The sequence below is a fragment of the Centroberyx gerrardi genome, chromosome 2 (genome assembly GCF_048128805.1).
Source record: "Centroberyx gerrardi isolate f3 chromosome 2, fCenGer3.hap1.cur.20231027, whole genome shotgun sequence".
NCBI lineage: Eukaryota > Metazoa > Chordata > Actinopteri > Beryciformes > Berycidae > Centroberyx > Centroberyx gerrardi.
This window is the reverse complement of record NC_135998.1, coordinates 21,593,609-21,605,393: the sequence shown is the minus strand read 5'-3', so window position 1 is coordinate 21,605,393 and position 11,785 is coordinate 21,593,609. Positions and strand designations below refer to the sequence as shown.

The 11,785-nt window shown below is 39.4% G+C and overlaps 1 protein-coding gene across 1 annotated transcript in view; it reads left to right on the top strand.

Moving 5' to 3' along the window:
* The window catches only part of gng10 (guanine nucleotide binding protein (G protein), gamma 10), a 115,320-nt gene that overhangs the window by 73,028 nt on the left and 30,507 nt on the right, over window positions 1-11,785 (top strand). The window lies entirely within an intron of this gene.

Here is an 11,785-nt window from a genome sequence, read left to right as displayed (position 1 = left end):
TAATATGTAAATACTTTTAATTAGGAATGAATCAAAAAGCATAAATAAACCGAAACAAGTCAAGCACTTGGATTTCTGGACCATAGCCTAAGTCTTGAATTAATGATTTCTGTTGATGCATTGGGAGTGGAGTACAGATTGCAATTTCAAGTTATTTTGCTGCCAAAAGTAGCCATTGATATGAATGGGGCTGTGGAGCCATCCTTAATATTTTACTGTAATAGAGAACTGAAGTCTGACATAAAGTTTTACATTTCCGCCATTCTGTGTCCAAAATGGAAAATATGAATGGCAAGGCTGTTATGAATGTGAGTATGTCACAAGAGATAGGGTTGATTTAAAATTAAAGATATTATCTATAACTATCCATGAGTAAAAAACATACAATGAAATGAAAGATGAAAGAGGCATCAGAAAGAGAACAAAGGTGGCATAGTTCTGCACATGAAGTGAAAATTGTTTGAAAGCAAGGAAGGCGAAGATTGATAGAAAGAAATGAGAAAAGAAAGAGCGAGCAAGGACAATATGTTACAATGATTCCTGTTTGTACAAATCAGTATTTGCCAGGAAGAAAAGCAGTAGTCTGAAAGCAACAATGTAGGAGCTACAAAGGACCCGCACTGCTTGAGACAATACTCTGATCCTGGTGGAGAGGAGGAGGGACTGTGATTCCAAAAGACAAAGAGCCTTTAGAAATAAGACAGTTTCAGTTTAAGGTCTACTAAGAAAAGAAGCAGCTTATTGACACATCATTACAAAAACCAAGAATATTTATATATATTCTTATATACATATTGTATTTAAAACCAGAATGATACAATATCAAATGTCATCAAAAGTCTATTATTATTTTTATTATTGAGATACTTTATTGTTCCCCATAGGAGAACTCTTTTTGTGCTTGCCCAATCCATAGGGAGGCCAGACTGCAGGTCAGCTACAGCTGGTAGAGTGGATGCTTGCTGATGGGGCTTGAACCTGGTCCTCCAGCTGAAGGACGGTCTCCTTCTCAAATTCAGTCCCGACATCTCACCTCTTTGGGATCTAGTTTTATGATGGTGCGTGGCAGATGATGGGGCTTCTCGCTGGTAAAGTGTCATTTTTGTCGGTGCACAATGTTTTTTTTTCTCACTTGCACCGTTTGGTATTTTGATGACTGCCCATGTACCTGACTGGGCCTAAGTGGGAGCAGAGGTGCATTAGGGGGCGTGTCATGAACGATCAAGCAGTGCTGTGCAGTTTTGGTGTGCTGGATTACAGGAATTTTTGCGCGTGCGTCGCCCGCCTGCTGAGACCACATGAAAAGCGCAGGGTGCAAAGAGCAGGCATGTTCTGTGCTATTTTTGTGGCTTTCAATGCGCGCATGCATGAAGAGATCCTATACAAAAGTATACCAGCTTTGTCATGTTTTAAAATAGATTCACCTTGTCTACCGCTACATACCAGCTTTAACTTTAAACTCAGGACAAGAGAGTGGCACAGTGCTTAATTTGTAAATGATGAGGTCCCGGAACACCAAGGGGTCGGTGTTCCCGCGAGTCGGTGTGGAGGGAAAAGGTTCCGGAACATATCCAGACAACAAGCGCATTGGAGGCACGGTGGTGCTCAGTGCAGCCATATAGCTTACTGTAGACCTAACAGCCTAAACATTACTAAATGACCGACTATATGACCTTACAGCTCCGACTACTGGGGACCTATAACAATATTTGATTATTCCATACGTTACATAGGCTAATGCTCATTTTGTCCAAACCGATGGGTTTTTACAAACCTGCCCTTCAAGTAGTAGACTAAAGATATAACTGCGCTGTGCACAACATAAAAATGCTCACATAGGCTACTATGAGACATCCTAATCATACATAAACACATGAAGGAAACTGCAATGGCTTCAACCATTTTCCAGACAAATTCTGGCTCAAGTAGTTATGCATCAATATTCAATACAAATACTTTCATAGGATATCGATTTTGAATGTAGGAAACAATGTCAGCGAATAATGAATTGACAGCAATAAAACATGTCATGGTCATGCCATGCAGCTAGAAGTCGACCTAAATGTGCACACTCAGCTGGACCACGCTGGTTTTAAAATGCCCACAGTGATGTGGCTTACAGCCCTTCACTTCAACCAGTTCTCATGTTATTACCAATTATTTCTGGACACTCAACATAACATGCGCAATTGCCCACATATTTAACTGTGGGACTTACAGGTCCACACTACTACACCACTACTACCACAATCATCTCTGTTTCGTAGTCATCTATGCAAATATGAAGTTAGATGTTATTGTCCCAGCAGAGACCTAATAGAAGTATAGAATAGGCCTATGCTAACACGTTCACAAAAAAAAAATCATGCTTGTCTAATTTTCCAAAATAGTCCACACAGCGGACATATAAAGGACCGCAAATTCAACTTTTAGCCATGACGCTGTCTGAAGTTTACCATAACACACTCTGCAGAGCAGCTCACTCGTGTGACGTGATTACTATGCGCTTGTTGCTACTTTCTAATAGAGTAATCACCTGTCTTCATATGGAAATGAGCCAACAAGTTATTATTTTGTCAGTGTTTTCTATGAGATTTGGGCATTTTGCACATTCCAGGCTCACAGTTCTGTGAGAAACACACAAGATGTTACTTTAGAGTTTAATCTTATAACGGTGAAGCAGATTCAGTATTCTTGAGTTTTAGGCACTTAAGGTGTAAATATGGGTCAAAGGTTACATATTAAGTGAGCATATAGGAATAGTCCAATTTGCAACATTGTCACTTTTTTTTTCTACTGCCATTAGAAAGAGCAGGAAGCAGAGCAGGGAGCAGTAGGTCATGACCACAGAAAATAAATAAAAACGTCTGCCTGATATTAGCCATTATTGCAGTTAAGTTAGCTTGGCTTCACACACTTAGCTGGTTGACAATCATACTTAGACAATTTGGGGATACTCTTGTAAATTTCTACCTCCTCTAAATTTTACCATTGCTTTGCACTTTCTCCTGCACTGTTAATGGGAGGAGCCAGGAGCAGCAGCTGATCCTGCAGGTGAGGAGTAACCAGCGGGCCAAATAGCTATAGGATAAGATATTTATCTTGTAACTGATAGGCTTTGTCTAGAGATGTTTGGCCTTGTCCATATAAGCTTTGTTAGAGTAACTCGCTTTCAGAGGACTGTATCAGTACTTCTGCTGTGCACTTCTCTCCATGCTGCATGTATCATTAAAGAGAACACTGAGTTGGAAGATGGCAAAATAGTCTTTATTTCAGTTTTATTTTTCACTCTGACAAATGAAATCAACTACATCAATGTGAATTGTATCAATGATGGACTACTGCCATTACTCCTGCCATTACCATAAAAAAAACACATATACAATGTGAGCATGGTGAGATTTCTATTTTCCCTTACCTATACTTGAAACAATTCAGAATACCAACCTCAGATGAACTGGATCGGTCTAAATCTTGGGTCGGAGGATCTGGGGATCAGGCCTCTGACAGCTCAGTAAAGTTCTTGCAGCTCCCAGGAGAGATACTGAGTCCATGCTTGCTGGTTCTTCCTCTTCATTAGTTCTAACTGCCTGACGATCAAAGCTACATCACCATTCATGGGGGGAAGCAAAAAGGTCAGAGTTCATGCACCATAAATCTGTTTGCAGTAATTGGTTATCTTTAGAGCAGCAATTAGTTACCTTTGGAATAGAGAATATTTTATTGTTAGACTGATAACAATGTTCTTCTAATTTACAATTGGTAGCCCTAATAAAAAGCTGAAGGTATTGGATATTTTACGTCATGTTTTGCATTTTCCAGGTTGGGAAACTCTACATGATATATTCCACTTTGTTGCATACAATCTGCAATGCAGTGTGAATGTCGCATCCACAGGCATCTATATTCTTCATTCAACATTGTAATTGACAACTGGGACATTGTGTTGATTATTAGCCAGGGGATCAAGGCCCCGATCTCAAGCAGTTTATGAATATCAGTGAATACAGCCACCGTTCCCCAAAACCTCTCCAAAGTGTCATCGCTCCCTTGAGTGTCCCATCATTCTCTGGTACAATAATACAAACAGGAAGGTCGATTTGTAGACAGTACAGTGAATACAGTACAAACTGTATGTTTGTGTGCATCATATTAACGTTTTTTTTTTTTATTGGAGCTTTATGTGTCCAGATTAGACCACTGAGATAAGGTGTATAGTCTTTATTTATTGTTATTTCTGTTTTTATTGTTATTTCTGTAACTCGTTGTTACAGAAACAACAATAAAAACATTTTATAATAAATAATAGACAATTAGACAATACAGTTCCAAAACAGTTCCTCAGAAAAAGTGAAAAAGATGAGATATAGAGAGAGAAGGGATATGCAGTATATAGAGAAAGACTAAAAATCAAAGTTATATGTAGTCTATAGTGCTGACAAATGCTGTGATCTCACTATGAGTAACCAATTCCTTAAGTTTTCTTCCTTGAGCCAGACAGACTTTCTTAAAGTCTGTCTGGCTGTTGCCGAGGGGGCAGAGATCTTTGTGAAAAACCTTTGTTAAATATATTTGCCTATATCCTTAGGGAAAGTCAACAGAAATTCCTCTTGGAACCTCACACTACACAGGTCATACATTTCTGTGAAAGAAAAAAATCAGAACTAGTAGAGAAGTGTTACCAGTCTTCACAATCAGCCTCCAACAATGACCTATAGTCCCACCAGTTGTAAGTCAGATAACCCACAAACGTTAAAAGTAACTTTCTCTCCTGTGTCTTCCTCTCTGATTTCCAGCTGACTAAATAATAAAAATATTAAAGGTGAATGGGCTCCTCATGCTCGTCTAAGAAAATAAAATAAACTAACTTTACTTGCACGTTAGGTAGCTAAAGTTAACTTGCTTTCTGGCTGTGTTAGCAGACTGTGCCATACTGTAGCTGATTTAACCTTTCTTTTAGTCTTTCTATGCACTTTTCACATTAGTAAATGAAGGAATGTTGCAATGGATTATTATTGCTATGTAGTCAAACTCAGGAGCAACAGATACATAGGCAACACAGCTGAGGTCATTATAAGCAGGGAAGAGCAGGGAGTAAAACCTGAAGATGTTGTGTTTGACTTATAGGAGAATATACTTCCAAAGAAGAGCAATTTGTTGTGTGACTCAGCTGAGTATGGAATTTACCCTGCGCATTTACGTATCTGCCCAGTTGTGTCTTCCATTTATCTCCCATGTCTGGGACTCTACTAATCCTTCTGTCAAAGGTGATTTGTTCATTGCGGTGTAACCACCTCATGGGCCATCACTATTATGGTTTCAGTGTAGTGTGAATTTGATTTTCTTTCTTTGAATGTCTTTACTGATTAATTGCATGACATGTTAATGTATCTGATACTGGCCTAGCAAAGAGAATAAATTATAATAAAATTATCATATCATAGCCTATTGTATTTCATATCATCATATCATATAATATGCAGTACATGTCATATTATATCATATCCAGTTTTATTGTATCGCACAACTCAAATTCTTCAACTGGAATTCTAAAATGTATTTTTGAAACCATAACTGTATGACTTTGATTGTATTACAGGTTGTGTAACCTCATTGCTGCTTGTAAATCATATGAATTGGGTTTTATTGGTTGTCTGCTTTGATCAGATTCACTTTGTTGCCCATAGTAACAGTGGAGTGGAGCATCAGGACTCACAGTCAATCAGAAGCAAAAGCTAACTGAGTTTGACAGCAACTCCGCCTGTTCAGTTGAGGAGCAAATACATACAGTGACTGAAACGTAAAGTTTAATACAACACAGACGGACACCAGGTTTATGCAAGATTTATATGTATCAGTTTGGAAATGCCAACTCATAATGAAGGTCAGTGAAGATACAAGGTGCTTATTGAGATTTTTTTCCACAAGATTTATAAATTTATTTCTAATTGTGTCTCATATCTAACATAGCTCAAACAGAAGGTTTAGTGGCAAGAGAAGACAGGGGAAGAGAACAGAACAGAAGATTATTTTGTTTTCTGATGATATTGATTCCTAAAGGGGAAATTGTTTTTTCACTCCCTCCAACAGCTACAGTACCTAACAGATAGTAGGATTAGCCTAGAGCTAAATAATTTCCCATGGTCACCATGTTCAAACATTAAACCTCACACTGTCTCATGAAGTCTGTTATGTGAAAACAAGCTTCATATACGGTCAAATCTGACAAATGAGCAGAACAAATGTAAATGTTTCTTGAATACAGTAAAAGATAGACTAAATCACCTTCACCAAAAAAGAAAATGCTAAGTGACAAACTATTGATATATGTAGGCCTAAGTTTTGAACACAATTAAAACAGTTTTTTAATACCATCCTTTTCTCTATTAGTCATATATTTTTTCTTTTACAGTGTAATGTGTCTACTTGGAAAAAAGGGTAACTACATAAATCTTAACAATGGAGTAAAGATCCACACAATCAACTATCCTACATGAAAGGTGCATGACTGCACATATATTACATTCTCTTGTTTAAAGACCACTAGCCTTGTATTGTGGATCTGTAATGCTCCATTAACTTACATTTTCACATCTATCAAGTCACATGAGAGCAAGCTAATGTAAAGCACATTACAATATAATCCAGAAGATAATTAATGAGAACTTGAGACTGATACAATTCAAATTATTCAACAGAGATTATTTTTCCCACCCCACCCCACAGATACCATAACATTGTGTGTGTGTGTGTGTGTGTGTGTGTGTGTGTGTGTGTGTGTGTGTGTGTGTGTGTGTGTGTGTGTGTTGTGTGTGCTAAATGTTATTGAAATGATGCATCTATTCAAACAGCAGTCACCATTAGTGTGTGGTTACAGGTGTTTATGGTCCAGTTATTAGACAGCAGAGCTGTTTTTAAACCTTTTGGTGCAAGTCTAAGTCAAGTCTCAAGTCAATCAAGGCAAGTCCAAGTCAAGTCTCAAGTCAATCAAGGCAAGTCCAAGTCAGGGCTTACTGTAAGTCTTCATAATTGCAAGTCAAGATGCAAGTATTTCAGGTCTGTGAATGCTGACCATGCCCATTACAATGACATGGGACCAGATCTCGTGTTTTTAAAGTTTTCCTTTCAAAGCTTTTTTTATTCTATTCTTTTTCTTTGCTGCAGACCTGGCTAGAACATCAGACAGTGGATAACACCATGATAGCAATGATCCCATGTACAGACATGGAGTGAGCGGATTATTTTTCCAGCTGGGTTCTAATGCTACTTTGATCGTCCCTTGCAGTTTGAGGGCTTTTATTTTACAACTTTAATTTTGCTGCTTAGTTTGATGCCCGCTCACTGGGTTCAGAGGTTCTAACACAAGGCAGAGTCCAGTTTGGGATGAGGTTGGGATATGATTGGCATGCTTGGTGATTGATGACATATGTGGTTTCGATAGTGAATGTCCTGTATCACCAACGCCGATTGATGGTTAACTTTATGAGACTGATATGAGACTGATTTTTAGACAGTGTAGGAATATTTATCTTATCTCATTTGTGCCACCCTATGAAAAGTTATAACTCTTCATAATCAGGGCCGCTATGTGAAAAGACTCTTATTCCTTACATAAATATTACCCCCATGGGAGGACATTCCCTACACACACTGTCACTGTCACTGTCACGCTGTCACACTTTCACTGTCACACTTTCACACTGTCACTGTCACACTGTCACGCTGTCACACTTTCACTGTCACACTTTCACACTGTCACTGTCACACTGTCACTGTCACACTGCCACTGTCACACTGTCACACTTTCACTGTCACACTTTCACACTGTCACTGTCACACTGTCACTGTCAGACTGCCACTGTCACACTGTCACACTTTCACTGTCACACTTTCACACTGTCACTGTCACACTGTCACGCTGTCACTGTCACACTGTCACACTGTCACACTGTCACTGTCACACTGCCACTGTCACACTGTCACACTTTCACTGTCACACTTTCACACTGTCACTGCCACTGTCACACTGTCACACTGTCACTGTCACGCTGTCACACTATCACTGTCACACTGTCACTGCCACTGTCACACTGTCACTGTCACGCTGTCACACTGTCACTGTCACGCTGTCACACTGTCACACTTTCACACTGTCACTGCCACTGTCACACTGTCACACTGTCACTGTCACGCTGTCACACTGTCACTGCCACACTGTCACTGCCACACTGTCACACTTTCACACTGTCACTGCCACTGTCATACTGTCACTGTCACTGTCACGCTGCCACACTGTCACTGCCACGCTGTCACACTATCACTGTCACACTGTCACTGCCACTGTCACACTGTCACTGCCACACTGTCACGCTGTCACACTGTCACTGCCACACTGTCACTGCCACACTGTCACACTTTCACACTGTCACTGCCACTGTCATACTGTCACTGTCACGCTGTCACACTATCACTGTCACACTGTCACTGCCACTGTCACACTGTCACTGCCACACTGTCACGCTGTCACACTGTCACTGCCACACTGTCACTGCCACACTGTCACACTTTCACACTGTCACTGCCACTGTCATACTGTCACTGTCACTGTCACGCTGCCACACTGTCACTGCCACACTGTCACACTTTCACACTGTCACTGCCACTGTCACACTGTCACTGTCACGCTGTCACACTATCACTGTCACACTGTCACTGCCACTGTCACACTGTCACTGCCACACTGTCACACTTTCACACTGTCACTGCCACTGTCATACTGTCACTGTCACTGTCACGCTGTCACACTGTCACTGTCACACTGTCACACTGTCACACTGTCACTGTCACAGTCACACTGTCACGCTGTCACACTGTCACTGTCACACTGTCACACTGTCACACTGTCACTGTCACAGTCACACTGTCACGCTGTCACACTGTCACGCTGTCACACTTTCACACTGTCACACTGTCACTGTCACAGTCACACTGTCACCCTGTCACACTTTCACACTGTCACTGCCACTGTCACTGTCACACTGTCACACTGTCACTGTCACAGTGTCACTGCCACACTGTCACACTGTCACACTGTCACTGTCACACTTTCACATTGTCACTGTCACACCTTCACTGTCACACTGTCACATTTTATCTCACTTTTGTGTGGCTTATCCCAATTGTTTTCATATGAATGTCTGAAACATGGCTGCTACTCTACTACGCCTCTTCCCTGTGAGCTGTAAAGCGTTAGCCCCGATTTTATACTTTATTGCAAATATTTCCACACAATATGTTTTACTCGTGTAACAGAAAAGGGTTCAAGGATTTCAGAAAGCTTATCATATTGGCAAATTTCGGTTTGGAAACCTTGTCAAAGTGCCAAAGATTTTATCCGCACAGGTTTTAATGGAACACGGGGCTAGGCTTACCCCCTAACCATTCATCCCTCCCATTCAATACATAGCTTACCAGCTAATATATAGCCAACCAGTCACTGCATTAACCTAGATGCAAACTGCGTTTACAAAATAATTATTTAGCTAGCGTTCGCTTCCGTATCACGATAATTAGTTTGTTAGCCTTTTCTTCACATCCCCTTGCTTCAATAAAGGGCCACACATAAAAAACAACAGTTTGGAGCAAGCAGGGGGGGTGTTACAGCTAACAAGTGATTTGGCTTTCACATCAGCAAAAATCGGCGGTCTCTGCTGCTGCTGCTACTACCAATGCTGCAGCAGCATAGGCCTAGTAGTGGCAGTTCCAGTAGTTCGAATTACAGATATCTGAAATATTTTAAAGTAGCAGTTTAAGATATCTCTAATTATGACCAGTCGAAATGCTAATTTAAGATATCTCTCATTACATTATGACTAGTCAAAATGCTAATTTCAAATATCTTTTTTGTCATTATGACTAGTCAAAATGCTAATTTCAAATATCTTTTTTGACATTATGACTAGTCAAAATGCTAATGTAAGATATCTATTATTACATTATGACTAGTCAAAATGCTAATTTAAGATATCTTTTTTTACATTATGACTAGGCAAAATGCTAATTTCAAATATCTTTTTTGTCATTATGACTAGTCAAAATGCTAATGTAAGATATCTTTTTTTACATTATGACTAGTCAAAATGCTAATTTAAGATATCTTTTTTTACATTATGACTAGGCAAAATGCTAATTTAAGATATCTTTTTTTACATTATGACTAGGCAAAATGCTAGAGGTATCAAACACGCAACCCCCATCCCCCCCGCCGATTACGCCTATGAAAGACATAGGCCTACTAGAATATCATTAATAAGGTCAGGTCGAGCTGCTGATTTCAGTCAGTCATCTGACACTTCACTCCTTTAAACCAAGGACAAGGAACCTGTGTCACGGTGTCAGTGCATTTATATAAAAATGTATTTAAATAAGAGCAAATTACTACATTGAAGGCATGACAAGTTTATTTATATAGCACATTTCGTACACAAAGAACTCAAAGTGCTTTACACAAGGTAGGCTATATAAGATATCAGATAAGAAATACAGAATAAGATAAATAAAAAAATGAATAAAAAGAGATAAAGTGTATAAGGCGAGATAATAAATAAAGAAGTAAAATGCATAAAAGATAATAAAGATCAACTTCAAGAAGAAGTTGCATAGGCAGTGCAGAACAACAAAGTTTTAAGCCTAGTTTTAAAACTGGTCAAAGTTGGGGCGCTTCTGAGATTTCTGGAAGTTTGTTCCAGATCTGTGTAGCATAATAGTTAAATGCTGCCCTTCCATGCTTAGTTGTAACTCTGGGGTCTTATGGTAAGCAATTTTGTTAATTTGCATAATTTTGCTTAACCCATACCTAAACCCAACCAATCACGGTGAGGAAATGTATAACCACGCTCCCTGCAAAACAAGAAATACAGTTGAACGCACCTTTGGAGTATTGAAAAGGAGGTTCTATTGCCTCTATGGTGACCTGCAAAATCATCTGTCCCTGTGTGGCCCTCCATAACATGGCAAGGTACTAGCCTAGTAGTTATAACATAGGAACCATCATGTTTTTGGTAATGATTTAAGAATTGCTATTAGTGTTTTCACTTCAATCCACTGGTTTAGTGAGAATAATCATAATCACTCTTTTTAGAGGCCTAGCCCTTCCTGAGCCTGAAGAGCCTGAGAATGGACAGTGGAAGACCGAGTCTAAGCAGGAAAATGAGCCAGAGATGGAGAAAGGACCTGGTCGCTATGTGCGTCAGGCACAGGTGGAGACCATCTTCTCTGCATGATAGCCACAGGCTACAGCCTCAATTTGCCCAGTCATTATATAAATCATTCTTCAACCTACACACACTAGCAATAAAATACACATCTTAATCAATGATAGACAAACGTCCACTTAAAAGATCATGATGTTTTCAATATCAATAGGTTGAGTCAAAAAGAAGATTGAGTGTTAGGTGGGCTTTATGATTCATTTGAATTTGAGAGTCTGGATTTCTAATTTTAGTTTTTGTTTCTCTAATTCTAGTTACTCTATTTCAAGTTTTAACATAAGATGCTCAGCTTCAAGGTTCCTGTACTGCCGCTCCAAGACCATGGCAAGGGTCACCTTTTTAACAAATGATAGCATACATGTAATTTTATACATTTAATACATGTTTTAGGTGGTTCTCAATGTTAAATTATCAAAGTTACCTGTTGTGTCATGCTTGGATGAGCAGGTCGTTGCTGAGGAAATAGAAAGCACTGCCTTTCTATAGGCATATGGGGCTATTAGAAATTCAATAAC